Source organism: Dendrobates tinctorius, unplaced genomic scaffold (assembly GCF_039654945.1).
Source record: "Dendrobates tinctorius isolate UK_male_01 unplaced genomic scaffold, ASM3965494v1 ptg000065l, whole genome shotgun sequence".
NCBI lineage: Eukaryota > Metazoa > Chordata > Amphibia > Anura > Dendrobatidae > Dendrobates > Dendrobates tinctorius.
Window position 1 is genome coordinate 28127263 of NW_027361733.1, and position 20224 is coordinate 28147486.

The following is a 20224-nucleotide window of genomic DNA, read 5'->3' on the forward strand; positions in this document are numbered from 1 at the left end:
ATCTTGTGTCTAGTGTGTGACTGGTTTGTATGCATCCTGCGTTTAGTGCATGACTGGTGTGTATGTGCCATGTACATAGTGAATGTATGTGGCAGATGTATAATACAATTTTTCTGTGCTAATAGAAAATCATTGTTCTCGGCAGCATTTGTCTTGTTTACACAAAATTATCTTCTTCCGATAAGGATGATTTTAAATCAAGTGTAAAAATCATTGTACCCAACAAATGAGCGTTTTGCTTGTTTGTCAGGTGATTGTTTGGACAGGTACAGTATATAGTTAGAAAAAATTCCCTGATTATCAGCTTGACTAGATGGAAGCTAAGGGAAGACCCTGCAGCTAGTACCCCTTAAGCATGGTGGGCCCCAAGAATGATTTTATCTGGTGGGCCGAAACTATTCCAGTCCGACGCTGACTATCACCATACTTTCGCTGGGCAATAAGGTTTTTTAGACCTATTCTGTGACTGCAGTGTTTATAAGTATCTATCACAATAACTGTAATAACTGCGGTTCATTTTTGGTGTTGGGTTACAACCGTTGTGTTTCACTCTCCGTTTCTGCTGCATAACTTGTTTACCACATTCATACATTCACATTTATTCATTCATTTCTGAATTTTGCCATTATAGACATACTGTATATCAAACACTCACTACGGTGATTTATCTTTGCAGATTTCTTTAGATATTTATATTTCTTTTGATCTTTCAGATCATTTCTATATCTAGCCTGGTTTGTGCCTGGGACTTTGATCTTTGGGCTTCTGTACCCACCCTGGGACCTTTTCTTTGTTATTCTCCATTGTGCTGTCTGGATGGACGTAACGGAAAAAGGGAAATAGACCTACAGGCAGGGCTGCCATCAAGGCATTTCTGCCCTTACTACTGTATGGGGCCCGGTGATTAGGAGCAAAAAGGGGGGCCCGAGCACACTAGCAGCCCGGTCTGTGCTCCGCTTGGGCCCCCTGACATTTTGTTCAGGCTTCCGATTCTGAACGCCTGATGCATAAAAACATTGTGGTGTTTTAAAGAGACACCTACAGTGTTGTAAATGCAGCCGGCGAACGGAAATGGGCACTGTAGCTTTAAGCTGTGGCCCGGTGCATCATGGTCCTGCCTGACGTGACGTCACACACTGCTCTGCTCCACTTCCTCATTCTGGAGCAGAGCAGCGTGCAGTGACGGTGTGCCACGTGGGGGCAGACGGTTAGGCAAACCAGAAGAGAAGAGGCGGCGGGCGGACCGGACGAGGCGATGGGCAGGCCACAGACCGGATGAGCAGGTGCAAGGAGGCTGGCGAGCAGGGTGAGTAGTCTATCTCCTGTGGTGCGGTGGCAGTGAGAAGAGGCTTGACAGGCTGAGGCTCAGTGTAGTGACTGACTGGGGGGCAGGGGGGGCCCGTGACAGCATCCAACAGGTCCCAGGCAGGGTTCCAGCATCCAACAGGGCCAGGGCCCGCATTCCAACAGGGCCCAGGGCAGGCAGGGGGCCCGCATTCCAACATTGCCCAGGGCAGGAATGGAGACAAGGGGGCAGAATGGAGATACGGACGGCAGAATGGAGACAGATGGGGTAAGAATATGGAGCGGGATGGAGGTGGATGGTGCAGGATCATGGGGCAGGATGGATACGATGGAGACAGATGGGGCAGGATCATAGGACAAATGGGGCAGGATGGGACATCACATGGGGGCAGGATAGGAGAACATATGGCTGGAGCCAGGAATGAGACACACGGGAGCAAGAACGGGGGTTATTATTACCATAGGGACTAATTAAGTGATATTACTGCAGTGATGTATTTATTTTATTTTTTGAGGATATTGTTTTAAAGGGGTGGGTGGTCCTGTTACTGTGCAGAGCAACACTATGTCGCCTTTTTTCTTCATCTGGTGTAGTTTAGAATTTCGGAAAAATATGTACCCTATATACTCGTGTATAAACCGAACTGAGTATAAGCTGACCCCCTAATTTTGCCATTAAAAACTGGGAAAAGTTATTGACTCGTGTATAAGCCTAGGGTGGAAAATGCAGCAACTACTGGTAAATTTCAAAAATAAAAATAGATACCAATAAAAGAAAAATTAATTGAGACATTAGTAGGTTAAATGTTTTTGAATATCCATATTAAATCAGGAGCCCCATATAATGCTCCATACAGTTCATGATGGGCCCCATAAGATGCTCTGTACAAAATACACCCCATATAATGCTGCACAAAGGTTAATAATGCCCCCATAAGATGCTCCATAGAATAATATGCCCCATATAATGCTCCATAAAGGTTATGGCCCCATAAGATGCTCCATAGATTATTCCGCCATAAGATGCTCCATAGATTATGCCTGATAAGATGCTCCATAGATTATTCCCCATAAAATGCTCCATAGATTATGCCCCCATAAGATGCTTCATAGATTATGCCCCAATAAGATGCTCCATAGATTATGCCCTCATATGCTGCTCCATAGACTATGCCCTCATATGCTGCTCCATAGATTATGCCCTCATATGCTGCTCCATAAATTATGCCCCCATATGCTGCCCCATAGACTATGCCCCATATGCTGCTCCATATAATATGCCCCCATATTCTGCCTCCATAAGATGCTCCATATATTATGCCCCCATATGCTGCTGCAAAAAATGCCATAATCACCTCTCCTGCTCAGGAGCTGGCACCTGAGATATTCACCTGTCCGGGGTCCATCACTGCTCACCGCTGTCTGCTGCTTCCTGTGTCAGTGACTGTTCAGCCAGCAGAGGGCGTGGTGCGCACTAACCACATCACTGCGCCACCTGCTGCCTAAACATCACTGACACAGGATGCAGCAGACAGCGGTGAGGAGCGATGGACCCCGGACAGGTGAATATTGAATATACTTGCCCCCTCCTGGCGCGGTCTCAGCAGCCCCACTTCTCCAATTCCCACGTTCTCCGGCAACTCTTCCTTTCTTCAGCGATTACGTGGTACCGCTCATTAAACTCATAAATATGCGCATATTTATGAGTTTAATGAGCGGTACCACGTGACCGCTGAAGGCAGGAAGGGAGACTGTGGGAGAAGCGGGGGGCTGCAGAGACCAAGCCAGGGGTGGTCAGTATGATTTCTGACACCCCCCACTCCCCCTCCCCTGCCAACCCCCAGTTATATGACTCATGTATAAGCCAAGAGGGGGACTTTCAGCCCAAAAAAATGGGCTGAAAATCTCGGCTTATACACAAGTATATACGGTAATGTGTTCTGCAAGCCGTGCTCTAGATAACTGTGTTATTTCCTGCAGAGACGAGCCCTGGCTGGAAGAAGTGACGGTGGTCTGGGCTGGATGAAGATTAAAAGCGAAGATGAAGGACTTTACCTAGAAATGTCACTGGTGAGTCAGTGTGTTACCTGTACAATGACACTATACACTGTATACTATTTACAGCGGTCCTGTATACAATGTCACCAGTGATCACTGTATTGCCTTTACATTATACAATATATACAGAGCTGCTGTGTATAATGTCACCGTGATCACTGTATTACCTGTACACAGACACTGCATACTAAGTACAGATCTCCTGTGTACAATGGCACTTATGGTGACATTAGTATTGTGTTGTTTTTTTTGTTACTGATCAGTATTGTAGTTGTCACGGCCCCCGTCGCACCCTCCACCGCACACTCACATACTTACCGGCCCGCTCCAGCGCTGCAGCCTCTCTCCTCCTCCCATCGACCGCGGCGTCCTCCTCTGACCGGCCCGCGGCCGGTGACGTCACTACAGGCCCTGCGCATGCACCATAGGCTGCGGCCGCGTCTCCTTATGCTCCGGCGGTGCCCTGACCCGGAAGCACCGCCAGACCAATGGGGGACGTTCCCTGGGTATTTCAGGCTGCCCTCCCATTAGTGAGGCACCTGACCGTCGTGTTAACTTCCGCATGCTAGTCTCCCTGTCTGTCTGCTTCTATCACCTTCCTGACCCTGTTGTCCGTACCTGCTTCCAGTTGTCCTACTCCGGTCCTGTGTCCTTGCTCCGTCCTGCTGTCCGTACCTGCTAGCAGTTTTCCTACTCTGGTCCTGTGTCCTTGCTCCGTCCAGATGTCTGTACCTGCTTCCAGTTGTCCTAGTCCAGTCCTGTGTCCTTGCTCTGTCCTGCTGTCCGTACCTGCTTCCAGTTGTCCTACTCCGGTCCTGTGCTCCTGCTCAGTCCTGCTGTCTGTACCGGCTTCTGGACGTCCTACTCTGGTCCTGTGCCTTACTTTGTCTTGTGCTCTTAGTACCATCACCAGTCCTTCTCCAGTCTCTCCGAGTCGCCCCTCTTGGTACTGGCTACCGTGGCATCCGAACCCCTGAGCCTGCTCCTAACGGTCCCTGTATAGGGGTCGGGTTCACCTGGCTGCTCACCCGGGGACCCCTTGGTGCCACGGTCCAGAGGGTCCACTCCTGGAGTTTTGCCTCGCCTATAGGACACGCTAACAGTAGCATGGTCAGTATGTGGTGGTAATATGTGGTCTGGTCATGGTGTGGTGGTATTTGTTCCTTGTATGTGGTATTATTCGGTCACTGTGGTGATAAAATGTGGTCTGGACATGGTGTGGCGGTATTTGTTCTTTGTATGTGGTATTATAGGTCACTATGTGGTGGTAATATGGTTTCTTGTCATGGTGTGCTGGTATTTGTCCCCTGTATGTGATATTATTGGTCCCAGCAAAGAGCAAACAGATGAACGGCAAACTAGGGCACACAAATCACCACATTAACAGACGGAGCTATTTATCTGAAGTATTGCGGTATATATTTCAGTCAAAAAACGGAGGTGCTTGCATGAAAAAACATGAATATTTCAATGTGAAATGAAAAAAGAAGAAATATGTAGAACTCACCAATAAAGCTGAAAAACTGTGCGTCTTTATTTCACATGAATTCCATCAACAGATCCTGGACTCGTAGAAGCGAGTAATCGCGAAACAGCCTTGTCTGGCACCTCCTTCCCCTAGCATTCCTCTAACGTCCTGCATGTCTACATATCTGTTGATGGAATTCATGTGAAATAAAGACGCGCAGTTTTTCAGCTTTATTTCTTGAGTGCTGCATATTTCTTCTTTTTTCATTTCACATGTGATATTATTGGTCATTTTAAAAATTGAAAAATAAATAAAAATTTACCTAAATTGTATTGGATATTTTAACAAATGTTTAATAGGTTAGAGTAGAGTAGGGCCCGGCCAAAAGAGTCTATCTTGTCATGGTGGCGGCTTAAAAAAATCTTTTGACTGTGGACAGTTCGAGAGGTGGAGCCTGGGCCAAGTCTCAAGGGGGAACCGAAAATTTTGCCAGTATGGAGCCCTGAAATTCCTAGTGGCAGCCCTGCATTCTGCCCTGGGCCCCCGGATTGCCGCTTTCAATAAAAAAGCAAAAAAAAAAAACACGTTCTTCTTACCTGGCTGCGTTCCTGCAGAGAAGCTCCCTCCACGCAGCTGAAGCGCGCACTCGCCGGCAACTGACAATGATGTCAGATGCCGGCGACGTGCACGCTGCAGCTGACGTCAGCAGCCTCCGATTGGCTGGCGGTTGTTAACTATTGACATCAATAGAGTTGAACTGCAGCAGCGCTGCTAGCCAGGGCCCAGTTTAGCCTGCCGGTAGGGCCTGGTAAGCAGATGAGACGGGGCCCAATGCGGGCCCCCTCTGCCCACTGGGCCCCATATGCCAGTAAGGGCAGTAATGCCCTGGTGACGGCCCTGGCAGAATGGACATGGGGCAGAATGAGACATGGCGCAGAATGGACATGGTGGCAGAATGTGAGACATGGAGCAGAATGGACATGGCAAAATGTGAGACATGGGGGCAGAATGGACATGAGGCAGAATGTGAGACACGGGGACAGAATGGACATGGGACAGAATGTGACACACGAGGGCAGAATGGACATGGGGCAGAATGGACACAGGGGCAGAATTTGAGACACGGGGGCGGGGGCAGAATGTGAGACATGGGAGCAGAATGTGAGACATGAGGACAGAATGTGACAGTGTGACACAGGAGGAGCAGAATGGACACGGGGGCAGAATGTGAGATATGGGGGCAGAATGTGACAGTGAGACACAGGAGGGGACAGAATAGATGTGGGGCAGAATGTGACAGTAAGACACAAGAGGGGGCAGAATGGACATGGAGCAGAATATGACCATAAGACACAGGAGGGGGCAGGATGCGAGACACAGGGGGCAGGATGGGAGACACATGGTGCAGGATGGATACGATGGAGATAGATGGGGAGATCATTTGGGGTAGAATGGATACTCATGAGGGCAGGATGAGAGAAAATATGGCTGAAGCCAGGAATGAGACACACGGGGGCCAGGATGGGGGATATTATTACCATAGGGGCTAATTAAGGGATATTATTACTGCAGTGATGTATTTATTTTATTTTTTTAGGATACTTTTTAAATGGGGGGAGGTCCTGTTACTGTGCAGAGTGACACTATGTCGCCTTTTTTTCTTCATCTGGTTTAGTGTAGAAGTTGGGAAAAAATTAAGTAATGTGTTCTGCAAGTGGAGCTCTAGATAACTGTTATTTCCTGCAGAGATGAGCCCTGGCTGGAAGACGTGATGGCGGTCTGTGCTGGATGAAAGATGAAAAGCAAGGATGAAGGACTTCACCTAGAGACGTCACTGGTGAGTTAGTGTGTTACCTGTACACTGACACCATACACTATATACAGAGTTCCTGTGTACAATGTCACCAGTGATCACTGTATTACCTGTACACTGGCACTATATACAGAGGTCCTGTGCATAATGTCACTGGTGATCACTGTATTACCTGTACACAGACACTGCATACTAAATACAGATCTCCTGTGTATAATGGCACTTATGGTGATAGTATTATGTTTTTTTATTAATGATCAGTATTTTAGTATTCAGCCATCATGTGGTGGTAATATATGGTATGGGCATGGTGCGGTGGTATTTGTCCCTTGTATGTGCTATTATTCTGTCACTGGTGGTAATATGTTGTCTGGTCATAGTGTGGCTGTTGTCATGCGTACCCCCCATTCCACGGCTCCTGCTCTCCCCACGGCCTCTGCTCTGGCCGCCTCTGCTGTGGCTCCCGCTGTCCCTGCTCCTGCGGCCGCTGCTCTGGCCGCTTCTGCCGCAGCTTCCCCTGTCTCCTGCAGCCTCCCGTGTCTCCGCCGCCCAGGGCTTCCCAACACTCTCGGCTCTCTCAGCCCGCCCACACTGCAGGCGCCTGTCAATCAGCCTCCTCCCTTCCTGTCTTGCGGCCGGTCTCTGCCCCCTGTCAGGTACGCAGGCGCACATCTAGGCACGCCTCTCCCAGACCGAGCCGTCCTATCCCTTGGCCTCCATGATGCTGGTGCACCCTGACCCGGAAGTCCTGCAGCGTGCCCTATATCAGGCAGTCTCACCCCATGCTCTGAGCCTGATTATCAATTGTGGTTCACGCTTGATCTCGGGTCCAAATTCTCCTGCGTTTCCTCTGTTCCTGCGCTTTATACCCCTTCCTGGCCTCCACTGATCCTGCACCTGTGACCTCTCTGTGTTCCCTTCTAGGTCCAGACCGTTCCAGCTTGTGTCCGTCTGTTCCAACGTCTTCCCCAGAGCCCATTCCTGCCTCCTCCCTTGCCGTCAACCTCCGTCCCCGCGGCTACAGCAGTCTCCCCTGTGGTCGTCGTCTTCTCCCTTCTGCCCGGCAGCACGTTCCCCGCCTGTGTTTACCTCCGGCTGTTCCCAGGTATCAGCTTCCGCGGCGATAGTCTCCCCTGGGCCTGCCCCTAACGCTCCCTGTATAGGGGGTGGTACACCTGGCCAGCTCGCCCGAGGGAGGTTCGTCATCACGGTCCTGAGGGTTCAACTCCTGGAGCACTCCAGTCTCACAGCTGTATTTCTTCCTTGTATGTGGTAATATGGTGTCTGGTCATGGTGCGGTGGTATTTGTCCCTTGTATGTGATATTATTGGTCATTTTAAAAATTGAAAAATTGAAAAATAAATAAATATACCTAAATTGTATTGGATATTTTAACAAATGTTTAATAGGTTAGAGTAGAGTAGGGCCTGGCCAAAAGAGTCTACCTTGTCATGGTGGCAGATTTAAAAAATCTTTTGGCCAAAACAAGAGCTGCTGGCTATGTGTGTGATCTGGAGATGGGAACTGTTAATATGTGTGCGCAGTTTAAATAGCCAGTCAAAAGATATGTAACACATTGTGTTGTCACAATGTATGAAATGCACATGTGCACCATGTTCCCAATCACAAAGCATGTGTCATAATGCAGCGAAAGAGCAACCATACTGCGCCTGTGCATCTACATATGACCAATGAGAAGATATGCAATGCGCATGTGCAGACATATAACCAATCACAAAGCTTGTATCATAAGACGAAATAATAAGTGTACTGCAAACGTGCACCTACAAATGACTAATCAAAATGTTTGAAACATAGACTGACATCAGATGATATATACTGCACATACACACCAATGTATCACAAGTTAAAAGACATAATATGACCAGCCAGAAAGGTCACCAGTAGTGTTGAGCATTCCGATACCGCAAGTATCGGGTATCGGCCGATACTTGCTGTATCGGAATTCCGATACCGACTTCCGATATTTTTTCAATATCGGAATTCGGCATCGGAATCGGAAGTTCAGTTGATTGACGGCCTGACGTCATCATGATGCGCGGTGTGTGCGCATCATGATGCGCCGTCATTTCGGGCCTTCCGGGGGTCTCTGCCGGCCTGCCGGGGGGCTGTGCCGGCCTGCCGGGGGGCTGTGTGGACTGCCCGGGGTCTGTACCGGCCTGCCGGGGGGCTGTGCCGGCCTGCCGGTGGTCTGTGCACCCTGTGGGGGTCTGTACCGGCCTGCCGGGGGGCTGTGCCGGCCTGCCGGGGGGCTGTGCTGATGTCCGGGGGTCTGTGCAAGCATCGTCCGATGGGACTACAAGTCCCATCGGGCGATGCCTGCTACCATGACAGTGATTGACACATTAGCCAATGATGGGACAGTAGTAGTCCCATCATCCGGCTAATGTGTTAAATGTTAAAAAAAAAAAAATACTACATACATACTACATGCATGCTACATACATACTACATGCTACATATATACTACATACATACTACATACATGCTACATACATACTACATGCATGCTACATACATACTACATGCTACATACATACTACATGCATGCTACATACATACTACATACATACTACATACATGCTACATACATACTGCATGCTACATACATACTACATACATACTACATACATATGTGTGGGAATTTCCCACACAGCAATGGCATAAAGTGAGACTAGGGACTTTTTTTTTTTTTTAAGTGGCGGAGGAATACAGTGCGGAAGGATACCTACCTTCCGTCATTGGATTCCTGCAGCCCGTAGAGAACGGCAGCAACAGCTGATGCTGCAGTTCTCTACCCAAGATCGTCGTGGGACACACTCGTGGACTGCTTCGGATCGTGGGTGAGTATTTTTGTGGTTTGTTATGTTAATATTTATTCCGGAAAAGACAATGGCTTCGGGGAACAATGTGACAAGTATTGGTAAGTATGTTACTCTATGTTATATGTACTGTATGTCTATGTATGTATTGTATGAATGTATTGTATGTATGTAGTATATATGTGGTATGTATGTAGCATGTAGTATGTATGTAGTATGTATGTAGCATGCATGTAGTATGTATGTAGCATGCATGTAGTATATATGTAGTATGTATGTAGCATGCATGTAGTATATATGTAGCATGTATGTAGTATGTATGTGGTATGTATGTAGCATGTAGTATGTATGTAGCATGTATGTAGTATATATGTAGTATGTATGTAGCATGTAGTATGTATGTAGTATGTATGTAGTATGTATGTGGTATGTATGTAGCATGTAGTATGTATGTAGCATGCATGTAGTATATATGTAGTATGTATGTAGCATGTAGTATGTATGTAGTATGTATGTAGTATGTATGTGGTATGTATGTAGCATGTAGTATGTATGTAGCATGCATGTAGTATATATGTAGTATGTAGTATGTATGTAGTATGTATGTGGTATGTATGTAGCATGTAGTATGTATGTAGCATGCATGTAGCATGCATGTAGTATGTATGTAGCATGCATGTAGTATGTATGTAGCATGCATGTAGTATGTATGTAGTATGTATGTAGTATGTATGTAGCATGCAGTATGTATGTAGCATGTATGTAGTATGTATGTAGTATATATGTAGTATGTATGTAGCATGTAGTATGTATGTAGCATGCATGTAGTATATATGTAGTATGTATGTAGCATGCATGTAGTATGTATGTAGTATGTATGTAGTATGTATGTAGCATGCAGTATGTATGTAGCATGTATGTAGTATATATGTAGTATGTATGTAGCATGTAGTATGTATGTAGCATGCATGTAGTATGTATGTAGTATTTTTTTTTTTTTTTTTTTTTTTTTTAACATTTAACACATTAGCCGGATGATGGGACTACTACTGTCCCATCATTGGCTAATGTGTCAATCACTGTCATGGTAGCAGGCATCGCCCGATGGGACTTGTAGGCCCATCGGACGATGCCTGCACAGACCCCCGGAGCCTGCACAGCCCCCCGGCAGGCCGGCACAGCCCCCCGGCAGGCCGGCACAGCCCCCCGGAGCCTGCACAGCCCCCCGGCAGGCCGGCACAGCCCCCCGGCAGGCCGGCACAGCCCCCCGGCAGGCCGGCACAGCCCCCCGGAGCCTGCACAGACCACCGGCAGGCCGGCACAGACCACCGGAGCCTGCACAGACCCCCTGGCAGGCCGGCACAGCCCCCCGAAAGGCCCGTACAGACCCCAGAGAGGCTGTACAAGGGCAGGAAAGGGTTTTTCTTATTCCGATACCGGAAGTCCCATAGACTTGAATGGGACTTCCGGTATCGGAATCGGCGATACCGATACTTTTTTTAAAGATCGGCCGATACCATCCGATACGATACTTTGAAGTATCGGACGGTATCGCTCAACTCTAGTCACCAGTGTCCGTGCACATTAACAAGCAAAGTCCAATTCCGTACTTATCTGATGCTAGTAAGTAAATTAGGGAAGGTTCGATTGCACATGCGTATAAAGCAATAAATAGAAAAGATTCAAATATAGTAAGTATGCATGCTGACGCTCAAAAACAACAAGCAATTGTATGGCTGGACGTACAACTGCAATAGTGCATGATGTTAATCAGTAAAAGAACATGAGTGAATATGAAAATCGGGTATAATTGACACAAAGTGTAAGTACTCGCCTGCTCGTATCAAAGATAAGTACCTAGGTTTGCAGGTACAAAATGTGAGTGTAACACACATATAGAATAACAACGACCAGTAAAATATATTTGGCTCTAACAGTAGAGACATGCAAATTGTAAAATATGTAAGAATATTAATCGGATGTGAAATTTAGCAGCAAATCAAATGTAAGATGTAAAATTTTGTTAATTGACTCATAAAAAATGAGATATAGGTCATATACACTAAAAAGATGAGAGAGTGATAACCGAAATGTAAAAATGTGCTACTTAATAGTCAATACCTAATTTTTACTTATAGTCAATAAAAATGGATACACTTAAACACTGTAGTCCTATAAGTTATATAAAAAAATATATATATATAAAACTGAGTGTATATCTGTGTGTATCAAGCCACGCCCACTCCACATAGCCCTGCCCACTCCGCATAGCCACACTCACTCCACATGCAAAGCCCCGTAAAATAAATATCTAATACATAATATATATAAATATATTATAATAAATACAGTGTATATATTATATATGGGAAATAGTATGGTTTCTCCAGCGATCAGTCCAATGGTAGGGTAAAATAGAACTTTTATTTTTCCATTAAAAAGTTCTATGTTTCTTCAGTAACATTCTGGCAAATAGTCAATCCCTTTTGGACGACATGTTTTGACACTACATGTGTCTTCGTCCAGGGATTCCGCAGACGAAAAATCCGCAGCATTAGCACAGCATTGCGGAATCCCATAGGATTGCATGGGATGCTTTTTTTTGCAGCAATTTCATGCATAAAAAAACGCCGTGAAAACGCGACATGTGAACGCAGCCTAACAGTGCCAACCTGACAATGTTGGCTCTGATGGGATGATGTGGGATATTAGGGGTAGTAGTCCAGTGGCTCTGGCTGGATGATGTTGGATATTAGGGGAGGTTGGCCGGTGGCTCTGGCTGACTGGATGACGTGAAATATTAGTGTGGCTATGCGGAGTGGGCGAGGCTATGTACTCAGCTTTATATTTGTGTGTGTGTATGTATGTGTGTAAACAACAGAATATAACTCCAAGTAAATCAAACTGTCCACTTAGGAAGCAACACTGACAATCAAATTTGCCTGCTGTTGTGCAAATGGAATAGACAACAGATGGAAATTATTGGCAATTATCAAGACACACTCAATTAAGGAGTGGTTCTGCCGGTGGGGACAACAGACCACATCTCAGTACCAATGCTTTCTGGCTGATGTTTTGATCACTCTTGAATGTTGGTTGTGCTTTCACACTCGTGGTAGCATGAGACGGACTCTACAACCCGCACAAGTGGCTCACGTAGTGCAGCTCATCCAGGATGGCGCATCAATGCGAGCTGTGGCAAGAAGGTTTGCTGTGTCTGTCAGCGTAGTGTCCAGAGGCAGGAGGTGCTACCAGGCCAGTTCACCAGGAGATGTGGAGGGGGTCGTAGGAGGGCAACAACCCAGCAGTAGGACCGCTACCTCAGTCTTAAGTGCAAGGGGGAACAGGAGGAGCACTGCCAGAGCCCTGCAAAATGACCTCCAGCAGGCCACAAATGTGCATGTGTCTGCACAAACGGTTAGAAACCGACTCCATGAGGAAGGTCTGAGTGCCCGACATCCACAAATGGTGGTTGTGCTCACAACCCAACACCGTGCATCCCTCCAAAGAAATGCCAACCCAAAACATTACTGACCCACTGCCAAACCGGTCATGCTGAAGGATACTGCAGCCAGCAAATAGCTCTCCACGGCATCTCCAGACTCTGTCACATCTGTCACATGTGCTCAGAGTGAACCTGCTTTCATCTGGGAAGAGCACAGGGCACCATTGGCGAATTTGCCAATCCTGGAGTTCTGTGGCAAATGCCAAGCATCCTGCATGGTGTTGGACTGTGAGCACAACCCCCATCTATGAACGCCGAGCCCTCAGACCGTCGTCATGGAGTCGGTTTTTAACTGTTTGTGCAGATACATGCACATTTGTGGCCTGCTGGAGGTCATTTTGCAGGGCTCTGGCAGTGTATATAGATATAATAATTATAATTTGTTATAACTAACCACAGTTAGTTACTATGCCCAGGCAACACTGGGCTCTTCAGCTAGTAGGAAATAAAAATCAATTGATCACCCATTTATTATAAAGAACATGCTTATGTGTGTTTGCCAAGTCCAACATGAACAAATGAAAAACGGGAAACGTCAGTCAATAAAAGTATTTACTGAAAAACAAACGGAAGGTAAGTTCAAAATCATATTTAGAGGTCCAGCGACACGATAAATGTATCCATAAATGTGCCGGGGTGCTGAGGAGGCAGAGAGGCCCACTCGCCATTGAGGAAAACTGGCACGCTATGGGAGCCTGGTGCCTGTGCCCGCTAGTGCCCTCCCCCGCTCAGGGCACCAGTACTTGCAATACTTGCCTCTCCCTGTACCTCCGCTGCGGCGTTTTCCACGTCCTCTGACTGTGACGTTTCAGGTCAGAGGACACGATGACGTGACTAGTGTGCGTCCTCTGCCTGAACAATCACAGTGCAAAGAGTCGGAAAACGCTGACACTGAAGAGTCCATAGCCGAGCAGCAGCCAGCAAGGAGAGGTGAGTATTTCTTTTTTTATGTTTGGAGCAATATGTAGGGCCCATCATATGGGGCCCATTATATATAGAGCTGTCACGATCCATGCTGGATGGTGACAGATAAAAGCACATGTGACCTTTTTTTTTCCTTTAAGCTGTTTGCTTAAAGTTAGTTTTGCCCCCGGTGGCCATTGGGGTCATTACACAGTGGTGTCATTAGTTCTAGTTTTGCCCCCGGTGGTGGCTAGTATTATTACACGGGAATCACTAGCAGGTGTGATTGCTCTGGCTCTTGCCTATAAATGAGTCAGGTGGTCTCACTCACTGTTGGTGATATTGGTTATTTCCAACTATCCTTGGTGGAGGAAGGAGCTAGAGAAGAGTTCCTTGCAGCTCAGTCAGAGTCCTGGTGTGGAAGGAGCTACAGTGAGGAGTTCCTTGCAGCTCTGACAAAGCTTTGGTGAAGTAGCAGCTATTCAGGAGGAAAGTTGCACGTAGGTGCTGGACTCTGTTGCTAGGAGCAATAGCAACAGAGCAAAGCTAAGTGGTTTTTCCCTGTTTGTAACTTTCCTTATGTGTGTTTTAGTGCAGTTGTGGGATTAGGTTCTGCACCGTCCAAACTCAATAGAAAGGGATAGGTGCAGGGCGAGCTAGGGTTTTTCGGTATCCTGCTCGTTGCCAGGTGCGGAACCTGCCTAGGGACTGTCAGGAGTGTAGAGGCACTGACTCAGGGGAATGCAGGAGGTCTCCACATCCCCGTTCCCTATTGCAGGGCCCTCCATTGTATCGGTTTCCCTGGTGTTTCCCTTATCTCTGTAAATTCGCCCTGCTGGAGGCGGTGTATCCAGATACACGTGTAACTATAGAAATTCGCCTGCTGGAGGCGGTGTATCCGGCTGCACGTTTCACTGTTTAAATTCGCCCTGCTGGAGGCGGTGTATCCAGGGTCATGGGTGTCATAGAAATTCGCCCTGCTGGAGGTGGAGTATCCAGTCATCTGTGACATTACAAGAGCATTATATGGGGCCCATTAAATATGGAGCATTAGATTGAGCCCGTCATACACTGGATGATCATATATAGGGTCCATCATATACTGGAGCATCATATGGGACCCATTATATGTGGAGCATATTATAGGGATGATTCTGTTTGGATCAATATATTGGGCCCATCATTTACTGGAGCATTATATTGTGCCCATCATATACTTTGTGGAGCATTATATGGGACTTATTATACTGTTTGGAGCATTGTATGGGGCTCATTATATTGTATGGAACAATATATGGGGCTCATTATTCTTTATGGAGCATTATATGGGGCCTATTATACTGTTTTGAGCATTATATGGGGCTAATTATACTGTTTGGAGCATTATAAGGGACTCCTTATACTGTGTGGAGCAATAAATGGGGCACATTATTCTTTATGAGCATTATATGGGGCTCATTATACTGTATGAAGCATTATATGGGGCCTAGTATACTGTTTTGAGCATTATATGGGGCTCATTATACTGTTTGGAGCATTATAAGTGGCTCATTATACTGTATGGAGCATTATATGGGGCTCATTGTTCTTTATGGAGCATTATATGAGGCTCATTATACTGTATGAAGCAATATATTTGTCCCATTATATACTGTATGGAGCAATATATGGGGATCATTATACTGTATAGAGCAATATATTTGGCTCATTATACTGAATGGTGCATTACATGGGGCTCTTTATACTGTTTGGAGTATTATATGGGGTTAATTCTGTATGGAGCAATATATGGGGTTCATTATTCTGTATGGAACACTATGTAGTGCCCATGCTATATGGGGCTCATTATTCTGTATGGAGCACTATGGGATGCCTATAATACTGTATGGAGGACTGTTGTGAATTCGCTTTCTGGCCTACCTCTGGTTACTAGTGAAGTTAGTGGAGCTGGTTATATTGACAGAGTTGTCACGAGTTCTCTTTCTGGGCTCCCTCTGGTAGTTACTGGAGGTAATGGAGCTGATCTGATTAACAGAGGCTTGCCACCTGATAATGAGGAGGACGATTGGAGATCTGGAGTTTCTGACTGGATTTAAGACAGCTGACTGCCTCTATCCCTGCTGGTGATTTTTTCCTGCCTCCTGAGGTCTTAGTTTCCAGCTCAGTCCCTGCATGCTCAGCTAAGTGTTCTTTTGCTATTGTTCACATTTGATCTGGTTTTGTCTATTTCCGTTTTGTGTGGTCAGCCAGCTCTGGCTGGAGCTTTACTGAATTTCCATCCATATGTTACTGCTTGTGCCAGTTTGTTTTTGTCCCTTATTAGATTGGCCTCTTTTTGATCTGCTTTCAGAATATACCAGAGTGCTGATATAGTGGGCGAAGTCGTGCGACTTCAGTATTTTTCTATCAGACGTGTTGGACATTTTTTGCAGGATTTTTTGCGTGATTGCAGACAGTGTCTTTCCTTTCTTGTCCTGTCTAGTTAGTGTGAGCCCCATCGTTTGCTCAGTCTATTTTCCTACTTGCGTTTGTGTTTTCATCTTGTCTCACCGACAATATATGTTTGGGGGCTATCTATTCCTTTGGGGTCTGCTCTGGGGCTGTTTAGATTTCCCCTTTCTTGCTTTAGGCTTATTTAGCTCTCCGGCTGTGTCAAGGCGTCTAGGATCATCGTAGGCACGCTCCACGGCTACTGCTAGTTGTGTGGATAGGATCAGGGGTCTGCAATCCGCTTAGGTACCAACCTTTCTGGTTTTCTGTGGCTTAGCTTGGTCTTTCTTTCCTCCTCGGTGACCCAATCATAACAGAGGACTATACTGTCTGGTTTCTGAACTATTGCAGAATTTGCTATAGATATCATTCATGTACTGTAATGTAAGAAGTAAGTGAAATCTTTGGAATTGTAATCTAATATATAAAGCTCAAGTGTGTGTATGTATGTATGTGTGTGTATGTCTGGGATTGGCATCCGCACCGTCACAGCTACAGCAACAAAATTTGGCACAGTCACACGTCTGGACCCCGACAGTGTCCTAGGCTATGTTGTGAGGTGAAATTTTAACCCCGCGCATTCCAATTCACCAAACAATTTTGCCCCTATCTACATAATGGGGAAAAAGTGTGTGTGCATCAAGCCCCGCCCCTCATTATGATGTCATAATGGTTGCCATGGCGACGCTGATGTCATCATAGGTTGCAAGCCCCGCCGCTCATTATGATGTCCTAATGGTTGACTACGGGAAGGAGGATGTGTGATGGGTATATGGGCACTGGACTATGGGATGGAGGATATGTATGATGGGTATATGGGCACGGGACTATGGGATGGCGGATATGTATGATGGGTATATGGGCACTCGACTATGGGATGGCGAATATGTATGATGGGCATATGGGCATGGGACTATGGGATGGAGGATGTGTGATGGGTATATGGGCATGGGACTATGGGATGGAGGATGTGTGATGGGTATATGGGCACTCGACTATGGGATGGTGGATATGTATGATGGGTATATGGGCACGGGACTATGGGATGGAGGATAATTATAATTTGCTATAACTAACCACAGTTAGTTACTATGCCCGGGCAGCGCCGGGCTCTTCAACTAGTCTAATATATAAAGCTCAAGTGTGTATGTACTGTATGTATGTGTGTATGTCTGGGATTGGCATCCGCACCGTCGCAGCTACAGCCATAAAATTTGGCACAGTCACACGTCTGGACCCCGAGAGTGTCCTATGCTATGTTGTGAGGCGAAATTTTAACCCTGCACGTTCCAATTCACCAAACAATTTTGCCCCTATCTACATAATGGGGAAAAAGTGTGTGTGCATCAAGCCCCACCCTTCATTATGATGTCACAATGGTTGCCATGGCGACGCTGATTCATCATAGGTTGCAATGGGGACGTTTATGTCATAACGGTTGCCATGGTGATGATGATGTCATAATGGGTATATGGGCATTCGACTAAGGGATCGAGGATATGTATGACGGGTATATGGGCACGGGACTATGGGATGGCGGATATGTATGATGGGTGTATGGGCATGGGACTATGGGATGGAGGATATGTATGATGGGTGTATGGGCATGGGACTATGGGATGGAGGATATGTATGATGGGTATATGGGCATGGGACTATGAGATGAAGGATGTGTGATGGGTATATGGGCACTCGACTATGGGATGGCGAATATGTATGATGGGTATATGGGCATGGGACTATGGGATGGAGAATATGTATGATGGGTATATGGGCATGGGACTATGGGATGGAGGATGTGTGATGGGTATATGGGCACTCGACTATGGGATGGAGGATATGTATGATGGGTATATGGGCACGGGACTATGGGATGGAGGATAATTATAATTTGCTATAACTAACCACAGTTAGTTACTATGCCCGGGCAGCGCTGGGCTCTTCAGCTAGTCTAATATATAAAGCTCAAGTGTGTATGTATGTATGTATGCATGTATGTGTGTATGTCTGGGATTGGCATCCGCACCGTCGCAGCTACAGCCACAAAATTTGGCACAGTCACATGTCTGGACCCCGAGAGTGTCCTAGGCTATGTTGTGAGGCGAAATTTTAACCCTGTGTGTTCCAATTCACCAAACAATTTTGCCCCTATCTACATAATGGGGAAAAAGTGTGTGTGCATCAAGCCCCAGCCCTCATTATGATGTCATAATGGTTGACTATGGGATGGAAGATGTGTGATGGGTATATGGGCACTGGACTATGGGATGGAGGATATGTATGATGGGTATATGGGCATGGGCTATTGGATGGCGGATATGTATGATGGGTATATGGGCACGGGACTATGGGATGGAGGATGCGTAATGGGTATATGGGCACTCGACTATGGGATGACGAATATGTATGATAGGTATATGGGCATGGGACTATGGGATGGAAGATGTGTGATGGGTATATGGGCACTGGACTATGGGATGGAGGATATGTATGATGGGTATATGGGCATGGGACTATGGGATGGAGGATTTGTGATGGGTATATGGGCACTCGACTATGGGATGGAGGATATGTATGATGGGTATATGGGCACGGGCCTATGGGATCGTGGATATGTATGATGGGTATATGGGCACGGGACTATGGGATGGAGGATAATTATAATTTGCTATAACTAACCACAGTTAGTTACTATGCCTGGGCAGCGCCGGGCTCTTCAGCTGGTATACCTATATTTCTCTGCCGTATCTGTGCATCATATATCATAGTATGTGTTAAAGGGGCCCACTGAGACTCTTTCTCCCCAGGCCCACAAAAACCTGGAGCTGGCCCTGAATATAGTAATACATAGATATGATATAAATGGAGATACATGTGTGTGGCAACACACATGTATCCCATAGAAGAGTACTATGCTAAAGATAGAATCATACACTGTCCTTTAAAGGATACCGAGGGTCCATATGATTGAGAATAGTACCATTAGGAAACAATTACACATCTGAGTAAAGACCAAGAGCCCAGTCAGGAAGGGCCATAAAATGATCTTGCGCTATTCTATAATGAGAGCAGGATAGGAAAAAAGTGGTCAGACAATCCGCTATGAACAATTATTATTACAGCTGTCTTTATTTGACGCATTTCGAAGTTTCACAGAACTCCTTTCTCAGGAAAAAACCACATGCAAGTATCATGAACAGGTTCTTAAATAGAAAAAACAGTACACTTGTCATTCAGGTGCTCGGCGTCTAACAGGTCACCTGATTCAAAAGGATGTCAAAGTTCATTGCTTGAACACATGATAGACACTTAATAGACAAAATATATATAAATTTCTGTTATAAAATTATTATAATACTTGCATTATAAAATGACTAATATATATTAATTTCTCAACAGTAACCAGCGAAAAAAAATATTAAAAGAAAGTTTAAAAAGAAAGGGATAAGAACCTCCAAAACCGGGGGAAAAAAAGAAGAAATGCCTTACAGGGAGAACATCCTCTCAAGAGAGCCACCATGAAACCACACAAACAAAGCCAAATCCAACAACATGTATAGAAAAACAAACCTATACCATGAAATTTCTGAATAAAATATTCTTTCAAAAGACATTTTTTTTGGTCTTATTGCTATATATATTTTTGCACAGTTCTTGCTGGAAGATAAAAATTGCATAAAAATTATTTATATAAAAAATATTATTTATATAAAAAAAATATCCATATTAAAATTATTAAAAATATATATTTAAAATTACTTATTATCCTTTTTTTTATTAAATTGGTTGTGCAGTAAAATTTGCGGTGTATAGGAATAGTGATGTTCACGATATTAAGT

The 20224-nt window shown here is 45.6% G+C and overlaps 1 long non-coding RNA gene across 2 annotated transcripts; it reads left to right on the forward strand.

The window, feature by feature from the left end:
- Positions 1 to 1108: 1108 nt before the first annotated feature.
- On the forward strand, positions 1109 to 19998 carry LOC141094860 (uncharacterized). Of its 2 annotated transcripts, XR_012233182.1 has the most exons (4): positions 1109 to 1306; positions 3286 to 3375; positions 7569 to 7749; positions 19785 to 19998. It is a non-coding gene; the product is annotated as an uncharacterized lncRNA (long non-coding RNA). The 2 variants fall into 2 exon arrangements; XR_012233181.1 differs by lacking the exon at positions 7569 to 7749 and having other exon boundaries at positions 1125 to 1306.
- Positions 19999 to 20224: the final 226 nt, after the last annotated feature.